Source organism: Heteronotia binoei, chromosome 1 (genome assembly GCF_032191835.1).
Source record: "Heteronotia binoei isolate CCM8104 ecotype False Entrance Well chromosome 1, APGP_CSIRO_Hbin_v1, whole genome shotgun sequence".
NCBI lineage: Eukaryota > Metazoa > Chordata > Lepidosauria > Squamata > Gekkonidae > Heteronotia > Heteronotia binoei.
In genome coordinates, this window is record NC_083223.1 from 56696675 (window position 1) to 56709706 (window position 13032).

A 13032-nucleotide genomic window follows, 5' to 3' on the forward strand; every position below is an offset into this window, starting at 1 on the left:
AATTGTTTTGACAGGCCTTCGATGCTTAAACTGAGAGAGAGCTGCCACCTGACATCAGCTAGAATTCCCGGTGACCAACCATCTGAAAAGCAGAACCACCAACACAGTAATGGTACAGCACCGTGGAATAGTTTTAAAATTTTAATTGTATTAATGTTTTATAGATTTTATTGACTTATTGTTTTAAATCATGTAAATGACTGTTGTAAGTTGCCCTGAGTCCGCTTGCGGAGAGGGCGGGATAAAAGTCTAATGTAAATAAACACATAAATAAATATTGTCCATCTGTCCTTCTGAAACTATAGTAGCTACTTTTTAGAATGTGTTGCCTTTAAGAGTGTTCCCTTGTTGGGAGTATAAATAAACTGAAGATGTGCTGAATAGAGAAGGTGTTGGTTTGGAAGGTAGATACTCTTGAGGAGACTGATCTAATTAGGCTGGCAAAGATCAGGTTGACCATGTTCACTCCAGTGAAGTGCCGCTGAGTGCCTCTGGATTCAGTCTTGTTACTGGAAAGATAGCTTAATGGCTTTGCCAGGAGTGCTTCCTATATGCATGACTGATTTTGAAAGCTGTTGTCTCTGTTTATTCTGCTGACCTTGCCACATTGATCCATGGTCAATGTGGCAAGGTCTGCCTGGTTTACTGTAGTGTGCTCTGTATGTAGTGTGCCCTTACTAGTGTGCCCTTGTAGGTACCTTATGTACATTTTGGTGGAACATTGTTTTTGTTATTTATGGTTGCCAATCCTCAGTCAGGGGATCCTCTGGTTTGGAGGCCCTCCCTCTGCTTCAGGGTTATCTGAAAGTGTGTTGGGTGGTGGTGGAATGTTCACTGGGCACTCCATTATACCTTATGGAGACAGATCCCCATAAGGTATAATAGTGAACTGATCCATGGAGTACTGGGGGTGTTTTGAGGTAGAGGCACTGAATTCTCAGCATAGCATCTGGTGCCTCTCCTCAACCCCTTCCCCCAAGTTTCAAAAAGATTGGAGCAGGGGGTCCAGTTCTGTGAGCCCCAAAAGAAGGTGCCCCTATCCTCCATTATTTGGGGTGGAGGGAAGGCATTTAAAAGGTGGGTGGCCCCTTTAAATGTGATGCCAGAACTCCCTTTGGAGTTCAGTCATGCTTGTCACAACCTTGCTCTTGGTTCCACCCCCAAAGTCCCCAAATATTTCCTGAGTTTGACCTGGCTAATGCTTATTTTTACTGTTTATTTTTATTTGTATCTGATTTTCTCTGATTGGTACCCAAAATGTTTTTTTTCATATTGTTCTCCTTTCCTCCACTTATTCTCTCAACAACCTTGAGAGGTAGGTTAGGCTGAAAGATTAGGCCAGATGTCATTAGTGGGTTTTTTTTAAAGTTTGGCTTAATTTGGGGGAAAGAGTCCAAGTGTCTGAGTCCCCATTGCAGAGAAAGGTGGGGTATAAAATAAACATTGCCATTTTTTCTTGGTAGGAAAGACCTTTCCAACGAGTTGCACATTTTATTTGCCCCCCCCCTTTTACACCTTACACAGCTCTAAGAGAAAAAGGGAAGCATAAAGTTGTCATTGCATTTAAAAGAATTAAGTGTTTGAAGATTACCTAGTCTAGATCTGTCTGGCAGGATGTTTACATTTGTTCTAGAATTGACCTTAATATATAACAAAATTCTTGTGAAAATGTTTTCCCTTATTTCTGATTATGTTCTTGCCTTCAGTTGCCTATATTTTAAACAAGTTGTTACCCTACAAAATCTTTTCTATGAGGAGAATAAGTGTTTCAATATAGTTGATTTTTTCAGTTCTGTATAAAGAACCTCTTGTTGAGGGTGAAAGAGGAGACCACAAAAGTAGGCTTGAAACTCAGCATCAAAAACCGAAGATCATGACATTCGGCCCCATCACACCTTGGCAAATAGAAGGGGAAGACATGGAAGTAGTGACAGACTTCACATTTCTGGGATCCAAGATCACTGCAGATGGTGACTGTAGCCATGAAATTAAAAGACGTTTGCTCCTCGGGAGGACAGCTATGGCGAACCTGGGCTGCATAATAAAAAGTAGAGACATCAGCCTGCCAACAAAAGTCTGTATAGACAAAGCGATGGTATTCCCAGTAGTAGTGTATGCTGTGAGAGCTGGACCATAAGGAAGGCCCAGCGTAGAAGAATAGATGCTTTTGAGCTGTGGTACTGGAGAAGAATCTTGAGAGTCCATTGGACTGCAAGAAGATCAAATCAATCAGTCCTAAGGGAAATCAACCCAGACTTTTCCCTGGAAGGTCAGATGCTGAAGCTCAAGTACTTTGGCCACCAAATGAGAAGGGAGTACTCACTGGAGAAGATCTTGATGCTGGGAAAGACAGAAAGCAAAAGAAGAAGGGGACGGCAAAAGATGAGATGGCTGGACAGTGTTGCTGATGTAGCAAACACGAATTTGAGCAGACTTCGGAGGATGGTGCAAAACAGGAGGGCCTGGCATGACTTTGTCCATGGGGTTGCAAAGAGTTGGACTCGACTGTGCGACTGAACAACAACAACAAAATTCTGTTTTACTTTTGGTAAATTCTGTAGAACAATATATTTTCAAAAATCCATTTAGATAAATGCTTTGGTTTGGTTTGTTACCTTCTCTGAAAAATAATGGCTTGTAAACATTCTCATTTGTTCACTGGGGGCTTGCAGCAAAATTTACAAATATAACATTTTATAACATACCTAAATGGGGCTACCATTGTTGCCTATGAGGGATTTTTTTGAGCAGGAACACACAGAACCACAGTTGCATCTGGCTTGGCATCAGGAGGTGTGGCCTAATATGCAAATGAGTTTCTGCTGGACTTTTTGTACAAAAAAAAGGCCTGCTGTTCACACACCTATCAAGTCATATCACCTTCCTGAGTCCATCAGCTGTCTGGCAAAGGTATTTAGACCAATTTCCATTAACTGCAAAACTCTAGAGATTCAAGAAGAGTAAAAGTACATTTAAAAAATGTGTCTGAGAAATTGAGTATACTGGAGCTGCCCTCAATTCATGAAGTCGGATGTGTCTGTTCCTCCTCAGGACTGAGCTCTTTTGCAGTGAGCACTGTACACTACTGATCTGGCTGTTCCACCTTCCCTGATCTCTATAGTAGTTTTGCATTTTTTTTACAAGGAGTTTCTTTTTAATTAACAGCAATGGATGCACAAATGCATCGGATTGCCAGCTCCAGGTTGGTAAATTCCTGGAGATTTTTTTTTTTGGGGGGGGGGGGGTGGAGTCTGGGTAGGGCAGGGGCTTCAGCAGGCTGTAATGCCATTACTGCTGTTATTATGTATTAAACTTCTGAATTGTCCAATTCCTGATACCAGAAGGCTCTGGGCAATGTACAACATGATAAACACACACACACACACACACATATAAAAATAATGTTTTTATATAACTAATATCACAAAACTAAGAGACTGAATCAGATGGCAATTTTGTAATTACTTCCCCAGTTTCAACCATCTTGTGGGTGGAGGGGGCAATGACAATGTAGTTATGAAGAGCGGGGTGAGGGTGCCGGCCAGAATGGAAACCATTACTGTCCTCACCAAAAGCCTCAACTGTAGAGTCCTCAGCCATAGAGTCCACCCTCCAAAGCTGCTATTTTCTCCAGAGGAATCAATCTCTGTTACCTGGAGAACAACTATAATCTTGGGAGATTTGCAGTCACCACCTGGAGATTGGTGACCCTACAAACATATGAATGCTCAAATGGCAGAAAAGGGCAGGAAGCTTTCTTGGAACATGGAGGTTGACTGCTGAGGCATGGAGGCAAGGTTGACTGCTGAGCTAATGTTCAACTTGTCCTATATGAGTATTTGTGGGTTCAGTTACAAAGCTAAGTTCAGCTTTGCCAGAAAAAACTTGGGACTGTCCACATTTTGCTTTTACCATTATCAGTGCTTTAGAAGCTTAGTCTAGGGTTGCCAGGTCCCTCAAAGATGACAACGGGATGGGGAGACATGCTGGAAGCTGGAAGTGATATTGTGTGACATCCCCACATCACCTGGAAGAGACATAGGCACATCAATGACATCAGGGGTGACTCTCTGGTTTTTGAGCAAAACTCTATGGTAAAATCAGCATCAAACCATAGAGTTTGCCCCAAAACCAGGGTGTCCCCCCTCCCCCGACATCACCAATGTGCCTTTGTCACATTTGGGTGATGTGAGCCCATCACATTTATTTCCAGTGATGTTGCTGTTGGGGCTGGGAGTTTTGTGGGCAAGAGCCCACAAAAGTGGGGGATCTTCCACCCCCAACAAGGGAATGGCAATCCTGGTTTAGCCACAATCCAAGTATCTTTCAAACTGTTTAATTTGGGCTGGTTTGGGGAAGAATTTTAACATAGTACTTTATTGGGGAGAATGTTTTAAAGTATTGTTTCATCTCTGGCATTTTTAAATTCTAAATTGAGCTAGTATAACAGTATTGGTAAATTGCAATCAGATGGGTAAACAAACCTGAAGGACCACTTGCTCCCATAATGTACAGCCCTCCAGCCAAGATCTTGCCTCACAACCTCTGCTCTCTGTGTCCCTGCCTTCAAAAGTGAACCAGGTAGCAACAAGAGATAGGGCTTTTTCAGTAGTGGCACCTTGCTTGTAGAATGCTTAGCCCCTTGAGGCTCAAGCTTATTTTAAGCTGTCTGGTTTTTTTTAAGGTGCATGTTTTTATGTTAGGCTCCCCCCCCCCCCCCGCAGATGCTGGATTTTAATTAATATTTTTTCATGTTCTGTTTTTATTTTAATTTTGTAAGCCACCTTGGGCAGGTTCCTAGAGAGGTAGAGTAAAAAATTTTCTAAATTAATAAATTCTAAATATTCTTAGGGTAGAGCCCCCTGGCACAGAGTGATACGCCGCAGTACTGTAGTCCAAACTCTGTTCATGACCTGAGTTCGATCCCAGTGGATGCTGGGTTGAGGTAGCCAGCTCAAGGTTGATTCAGCCTTCCGAGGTCAGTAAAATGAGTACCCAACTCGCTGGGGGTAAAATGTAGATGACTGGGGAAGGCAATGGCAAACCACCATGTAAAAAATCTGCCGTGAAAACGTTGTGAAAGTGATGTCACCCCAGAGTCTGAAGCGACTGGTGCTTGCACACCTTTACCTTTTAGTGCTTTTTGTGTTCTACTTTTTTGTAGTTGCCATTTTCCAATTTTTTGTCTTAATTTAGAATCTCACCCTGTGATCACAAACTCTCTTCAGTAACTTGTTATGAATGAGGAAGAGCTTTGAAGAATGCCAAATATTAATCCAGCTAAGAAGAGTGTGCTATTTAAGGCAGACTTGCTAAGCTGCTTGTATTATAAGATTCTTCAGAGTCGGGAGAGTTACTTATCATTTTTGAACAGGTATATAGTAAAAACTTTCTGTACATAGTTTCTTTAACAGAGGGCCCATTCAGATGCACAAAGTGTCCCTATGTGCATCCTGTCTATAGATGTGTTCTGAGAATTCCATGCTCTGAGCTTAATTCCTAGGTATGCAGGGCCCTGCTTCAGATCAGATCAGGAGTGTGGAGCACAGGTAGAGGCAGCATCATAACATGATGCCAGTCCAAGGCTCAGTTCACTTCATGCAAAACCATGGCTTATTTAAACCATGAGTTCAGTTTACAGTCAGTCACTCATAGCCCAGTTTGCCTTAACAAATGCTGGTTTTGTTGTCTCTCTGTAGCATGGAAGGAGATTGCCAGAGAACATTTCAGGATTAAATCAGGATTAATTGATTAAACCAGTTCCTGGTTTGAGGGACTCTATCTTACCATGTCTAGTGAGGTGGGTGGCCTACACTCAGACAATTACATTAACCTTGATTAGTTTAATCTATAGTTTTTCATGATATATGACATGAATCTATGGGTAGGTTTAGATGTAATATACTCTGGATTAATTAAACTAGTCATAGTTGAGTGTTCAAATCCACATGGCAGGCAGTGTAGACTATACCATACGGAAGATATTGGTCCCATTTTGCAGCTGATGATCACTGAGCTATAAGTATAAGTAGGCTAACTGTTCTCTTCTGCATAGCTATCCAATCTGCTTTTCATTTTTCCATGAATTTTTCAGATTTTTCTTGGCATAGCCTACATTCTCTCCCTGCCTTGCTGTAGGCAAGTTAGTCTGTTCTTCCCCTGCTGGCCTCCTCACACACCTCAGGGTGGATCCATTATGATCACAAATAAGCAGAAATTATTCTTTGCTACTTCCTCTTTGCTGTTCTCCACATACTTCTGAACACCAAAGGAACAAAGTACATTGTGCAAATGATTGTAGCAAAGAGGGAATCTGGAGAGGAGCTGTGGTTCAGTGATAGAGCAATTGGCTTGGCATGCAGAAGGTCCCAGGTTCAATTCCTGGTATCTCTAAAAGAAACCAGGTAGCAGGTAGTGTGAAAGAGATCCTGGATAGCCATTGCCAGTCTGAGGAGACAGTATTGACCTTGATGTATCAGTGGTCTTGATTCAGTATAAGGCAACTTCGTGTGTTTGATTCCATCTCCTCTTCTGCAAGCACTTTAGTGACTCATGCAAGAGGTGGGAACCCATTCTGCCAGTTCCCTGATCTGATTAAATGCAGTCTCACGCCACATCCCATATTCCTGAGTGTCATTGTTGCCAGGTTGTCCTGAACTGTTGGGGTGGGGAACTTACGTTGCAGTTGGAATATGACATGGCAAAAATTATTTATATAACTTCATTATTTTTTTCAGTACAGTAAGATGCAGTTCTTAGGATTCAGGAACAAGTTGCCTTTGAGCATGGGCTTCTGCAGATTTTTAGTTACCACTAAGCCAATGGTCCCTTTTCTCAGCGCAAAATCCACTCCTGGTTTCTCTATCCCAACCTTACTGTCATTGCAAAACCAAAATATTTCTGTTTTTCTAAAAAACTTCCAAGCACAGTAGAGCAAATCATTGTTCATTTTTAATGTTAACTTTTGTACTTTAGTAGTCAATTAAGGGCTGTGTAAGAGAGGATCAAGAAAACTCTTTCCTTGCTGTAAACTTACTCTGCTTCTCATTTCCTATGATAGATTCATGAGAGAAGTAAGTAGCCAAGAGTAAGAGCATTTAGTCTGCATTTAGCATTGACATTGAGAAAAAAACAATGATGTCTTGGGTGTGTACAACAGGATATTTGAAAAACAACAACAGTGCTCTGATTAGGTAACTGGTAATAGCAGTAAAAACAGCTAGAAGGACTTTTCTTCAGATTTGCTTTATAACACTATCAAAAGCTGGCTTATCAAAAGCAGTAAAAGAACAAAGGGTTTTACTGCTGGGCATATGAAACTTTCTTCCCTGACTGACAGTATGGTATTTCCTTCTCTCAGTTAAGCCAGTAATGCTGTCTGAGCTGGGTAAACTTCATCTTTGTTCCATGTAGTACTAAAAATCCCAGAACCAGGAGGCAACACGAGGGGAAGGCCTTGGCCTCTATGCCGTTGTTGGCCATCCAACACCGCACCTCAAAAAGGATATTATAGCATTGGAAAAAGTCCAGAAAAGGGCAACTAGAATGATTAAAGGGGTTGGAACACTTTTGCTATGAAGAAAGGTTAAAACGCTTGGGACTTTTTAGCTTGGAGAAACGTCGACTGCGGGGTGACATGATAGAGGTTTACAAGATAATGCATGGGATGGAGAAAGTAGAGAAAGAAGTATTTTTCTCCCTTTCTCACAATACAAGAACTTGTGGGCATTCGGTGAAATTGCTGAGCAGTCAGGTTAAAACGGATAAATGGAAGTACTTCTTCACCCAAAGGGTGATTAACATGTGGAATTCACTGCCACAGGAGGTGGTGGCGGCTACAAGTATAGACAGCTTAAAGAGCAGAGGTCCATCAGTGGCTATTAGCCACAGTGTGTATATATATGTGTGTGTATGCATATATATATAATTTTTTTGGCCACTGTGTGACACAGAGTGTTGGACTGGATGGGCCATTGGCCTGATCCAATATGGCTTCTCTTATGTTCTTATCCAGAGGAACTGGTTGGCTGCCATGTGAGACAGGGTGCTGGACTAATGAACATATGAAGCTGCCTTATACTGAATCAGACCCTGGGTCCATCAAAGTCAGTATTGTCTTCTCAGTCTGGCAGTGGCTCTCCATGGTCTCAAGTTGAGGTTTTTCACACCTATTTGCCTGGACCCTTTTTAGTTGGAGATGCCAGGGATTGAACCTGGGACCTTCTGCTTACCAAACAGATGCTTTACCACTTAGCCACAGTCCAGATCATTGGTCTGATCCAGCAGGGCTCTTCTTATGTGTAAAACTAAAATCACACATTTTGTATGCATGATTCCAGTTCATAAGTTGCTACACAGCTGGATGGCACATGATACTACAAATCTAAAACTGTCCAAGAATGAAAGTTATAGCTACTTCTTGCAAACATCTCTTCCCTGTGACAGAGACCCATGAAAACTGTTAACGCTGACATGTTTCCTTCTCATGAATCACACAATTTCATGGGTATCCATGACTGCAGGTAGTGTTGATTTGCATAGCACCAACTTGAAAGTGAATGAGGGAAGGAAGTTTGCAGCTTTCAACATTATCATGTCTGCAGGCAGCACAATTTGTTTTCCTAGAAAGTTTGATTTAGATTCACTGTTATACCTTGCCAATGTTGCTGAATTACGGAAGAGCTTTAAAGAATGTTTTAATTGAGGATAGCAGGTTAATGCAAGTTTCTCCTTGTCTGCATTTAGATCAGCCTTTAATACTTTGAATTCTGACTCACTGTATTTAACCCTGTTATTTACTTCAGTCACACAATCACACTTACGTTTTAAATCTTCATGTAATACTGAAAAATTGGTTGTATGTATTTTTCTTTAGATTAAAACCTTGTTCATTGATCCTAGGCTTGTTTGGGTATTCATATCTCTCTTCAATTAATAATTCCATATTTATTGTAGATACTTGAGTTGAATTAGATTTATTGTAAATACATGAGTTGAATTAGATTTATCATGGTAAGCAAGCTCCAGAACAGTTAATACTGTCCTGTTCTCCTGCATATTAACTTCCAATTGTGGTTACAATGTTGTCTGAGGGAGGTGGGGGGGGGGGAGAAGCTTTCACAGGTAGCCATGGAAACAGCAACAGTGTTTCTAACTAAAGCAAAAGACAAATAAAATGACTATTGTTGGAGGGTGTTACAGCTGTAAAGGGCTTCACTTACATAACAAAATGTGCAGGAAGTTTACAGAGCAGTGAGAGCTAAAAATAATCTTCATTTGCTTTATCACTGGCTTTGACATTAATAATGAATCTTTAGAGCTGGAGAATCAGAGACAGACAGTTAAATCAGTACTGAAGCTTTCCGTTTTCTCTAGCTAAGCCTAAGGAGAATTTTAGTTTATTAAAAAGTTAAAGACTAGAGCAGGTGCCTTTGTAACAAAAAAAACTTTTACCATTTTACCTTATGTTACACTGCAAATAAAGTACATGGCAGTGTCCAAAAATCGAAAGGTTATTTTTAGATTTAGTATCAATAGATGCCCAGGCCAGGCTTGTTTGTTCGATTCTTTCCAGGCTAGTCCCGGGCACTCGACTTTTGTTTTCAAATAATTTTAAGCTTCTTGTCTCATTATCATCATTGGATGTTCGTAGACTTTTGCATACATTGCCTCATTTGTGCTTCGGACAGCTTAGCAAACTCAGCAAAGTCAGTTGATACTATCCCCCTGTTGTAGATGGGGTAACGTACAGCTGAAGATGAGATAATAGCTTGATAACCCTACTAGTGATTTCATGGCAGAGTCAAGATGCTAATCATAGACATTTTTGTTTACATTTCTATGTTTTAAACACTGTGCATAAGAAAAATTAGTTTAGGTTTGATCCAGAGATGCATCAGCAGAAGGAATGCAGATTTTCTTCTTATTCCCCTTCCACCATAATTCTTTGATCTTAGAAAAAATGGGGTTAAGGGATGCTCCTCAAGGATAAACAGCCACAGATGTCAGGTGGCTGTAATAAAATGTGTGTGGGGGTGGGGGGTGGGAAGGGTCAAAATCACTCACTTCTTCTACAAGTCAGTCTTTGCTAATGGCACATCACCTCTTTTCATCTCTTGCCTTGAAAACCCTTTGGGGTCGCCATAAGTCAATTGTTTCTTGGCAGTGCTTTAAGAACACAGGAAGAGCCCTTTTGGATCAGTCCAGTGCACTCCCATCTAATCCGGTCTCACACAATGGCCAACCTGTTCCCTGGGAGGCCCAACAACAGGGCACAGAGACTCAGGCCTTCTCCTGATGTTACAAACAGGAGGTGAAAATAAGACTGCTCTAAAAATATAAAACATTTACTTTTTGTTGTTAATGCACACACTTATGAATGCAGTCGCAATGGAAGAAAATAATGTTTGTATAATGTCTTCCCCTAGAGCAGTATTTGAGAATTCTGCCCTAGCAGGGGCATGAGGGCATCAAGGCAAGAGTTTACACTCAGCGTTTCACTATGAAAATTGCCACACTCCAAATCTCAATTTTAAACTATTGCTGCAGTTAAGTTAAGCACATTTCTCTTCTGAAATAGTATAGTCTTCATTCAGAAGCTGTATCAGAATGATTAATAGCATCCTAAGCAGAGTTATGCACTTCTAAGTCTACTGAAGTCAGTGGACTTTGAAGGGTGCAGCTGTGTTTAGGATTACGTTATAAGTACATATCCTGTAGTACTAAAAAAATGCTTTAATGAAAAATATTCACAACTGTCTGGTTCAGGAGGTGTTACATATCTTTGAGCGTCTCATCACTGTTATGCTATCCCCCCCACAAAAAAAAATAATAATTTGGAGACAGCAAAGCAGATTTGAACCAAAATCTGGGAGACCTAACTTTGGATCCCTGCTCTGCCATGGAAACTCACTGGGAAACCTTGGGTCTGTTGGAATTTCATCCCAAACTACCTTAGAGGTGGTTGTTATGGACAGGGAGAGAATAATGTTATAAACTGAGAGCCAATTTGTTGTAGTGTAAACTGTAAATTGAGAACCAGTTTAGTGTAGTGGTTAAGTGCATGGACTCTTATATGGAAGAACCATGTTTGATTCCCCACTCCTTTACATGCAACTGCTTAGGTCAGTTATAACTCTGTTAGAGCTCTTCTCTCAAGAACAGTTTCTGTCAGAGCCCTTTCAGCCCCACCTGCCTCACAGGGTGTCTGTTGTGGGGAGGCGAAGGGAAAGGAGATTATAAAACGCTCTGAGACTCTCAAGTGAAGTCTTGGGTTGTTCAGGGGTATAAATCCAGTCTCTTCTCCTCTTAGCTGCTATTGGTGAGAAAGACATGGCATAAATATGCCAATCAATAAATACCTCAATAAACCAAAACATATATGTCCATATATGAAAGATAAATTCTGATTTATAATCTTAAAATACTTATAAGTACTATTTCACATTGTTTAAATTTATGTGCGGATCACATCATCATCTCTCACACAGCGAGTAACTGTTTGCTATAGAGTGGCAAATAAATTAGTAGCTGACCTAAGCTGGTCTTCTGCATACGTTTAATTTTTAGTTTCCTCTTCTTTACAAGCACTGAATCTTTGCGTGTTTCAGTCTGGTTACAAGCAGATAATTCAGTAGGCACAATCAAGGCATGCATAGCTGCCCTTATCAGAACAATATCTTCATGGAAGCATTTCGCTCTTCTTCATGGGATTATTCCCATCACCTTCAAGAGGACAAAAAAATACTGTCTGTTGTTGAGAAATCATTTTCCATGATGTCTCTTGTATTTAGCACATTATTATTACCATCACATGTCTAAACAGAAGGATTGTACCCAGATCGCAACAAAAGATCAGAGTGCAGCTATTTCATTTAGATCATAATGCCCTTGGTCCTTAAGCAATATTCTTGGTTTTTGTGTTTTTATACACATGGGTCATTTATATGAATGCTGTGTGGCAGTAAAAAGATTGTAGGTGCGGTGGTATCAAGCATATCTCATGCCTGCCTCCCCCTGGAAGAAGTGAGACAATTATATGGGCTTAACTAGTTTGTTTAAATGGCTGATCTATGTCATAATTTATTAAAATATGCTAACAAATTTTAAGGGGTGAGCTGTTCTAGTCAGCCTGCCAACGGCTGCCTTTGCTGAAAAGATCCATCATAGCTCCAAACTTAGCCAGCAACTATGCAAGCCTTGTTTATAATTACCAGCCCATAAAGTTGTCAGGCCTCGCCTGGGAACCAGCAGGAGACTTGGGGGCAAATGGCAAAAAAGGCATGACATCACTTCCAGGAAAGCCTGAAAGTGACATCACACCTCTCTAGGTATCACCGAAAACCTCTGTGGTAAAACTGTAAAAGGTTTGGGTTTTTTTGCAGTTCCTAAAGGAAAGTGATGTCATTTCCAGCCATTCCACCTGGTCTCCTGATGGTAGAAGATTGCCTGTCTCCAGTGGACACATGACAACGCTATGTGCATATGTTATCTGCCAAGTTTCATCACCTTTCCCAGTACATCATAAGCCACTACCAATTTAGGTGATAACTGTTTAGCACCAAGGGTTCTCCATCGCAATCCACCACATCACTGGATGTGTGATGGGTTAGTCAGAAGACACCCATCACACTCAATTCCTGAAGATGGTTGCTAATTTTCCTTACCTATTGTGAGCAACTTGCCCTGTTCCTGGCAACTAGTTATGGTTTAACTAGTCAAGGACCGGGTTTACTTATACCTAACCCTTGGAGATATAGAAGCAAGTTTCCCATGAGCCAATTAGGGGAGCCCCAGAAATTCCTGCTTGGCCTGAACTGACCAGCTTGTCCCATGATATTCAATGGGGGAGGGGGTAGCAGCTCACAGCTCCTGCATGGAAGAAGGAGAAATCAACTTTAAGAGCCTACAGCCCTTGGCATCCCAGCCACAGCCAGTCTGTCCCCAAGCTTCATTTGAACTGAGGAGGGGCTGGAACAACACAATCTATAATGGTACTGTTATGAATGCACATTATCAACAGCAGGTGTCCAA

The 13032-nt window shown here is 41.1% G+C and overlaps 1 protein-coding gene across 1 annotated transcript in view; it reads left to right on the plus strand.

Moving 5' to 3' along the window:
* ARHGEF10 (Rho guanine nucleotide exchange factor 10) overlaps positions 1-13032 on the plus strand; it is a 138500-nt gene that overhangs the window by 68661 nt on the left and 56807 nt on the right. The gene's annotated exons all lie outside the window — the stretch shown is intronic.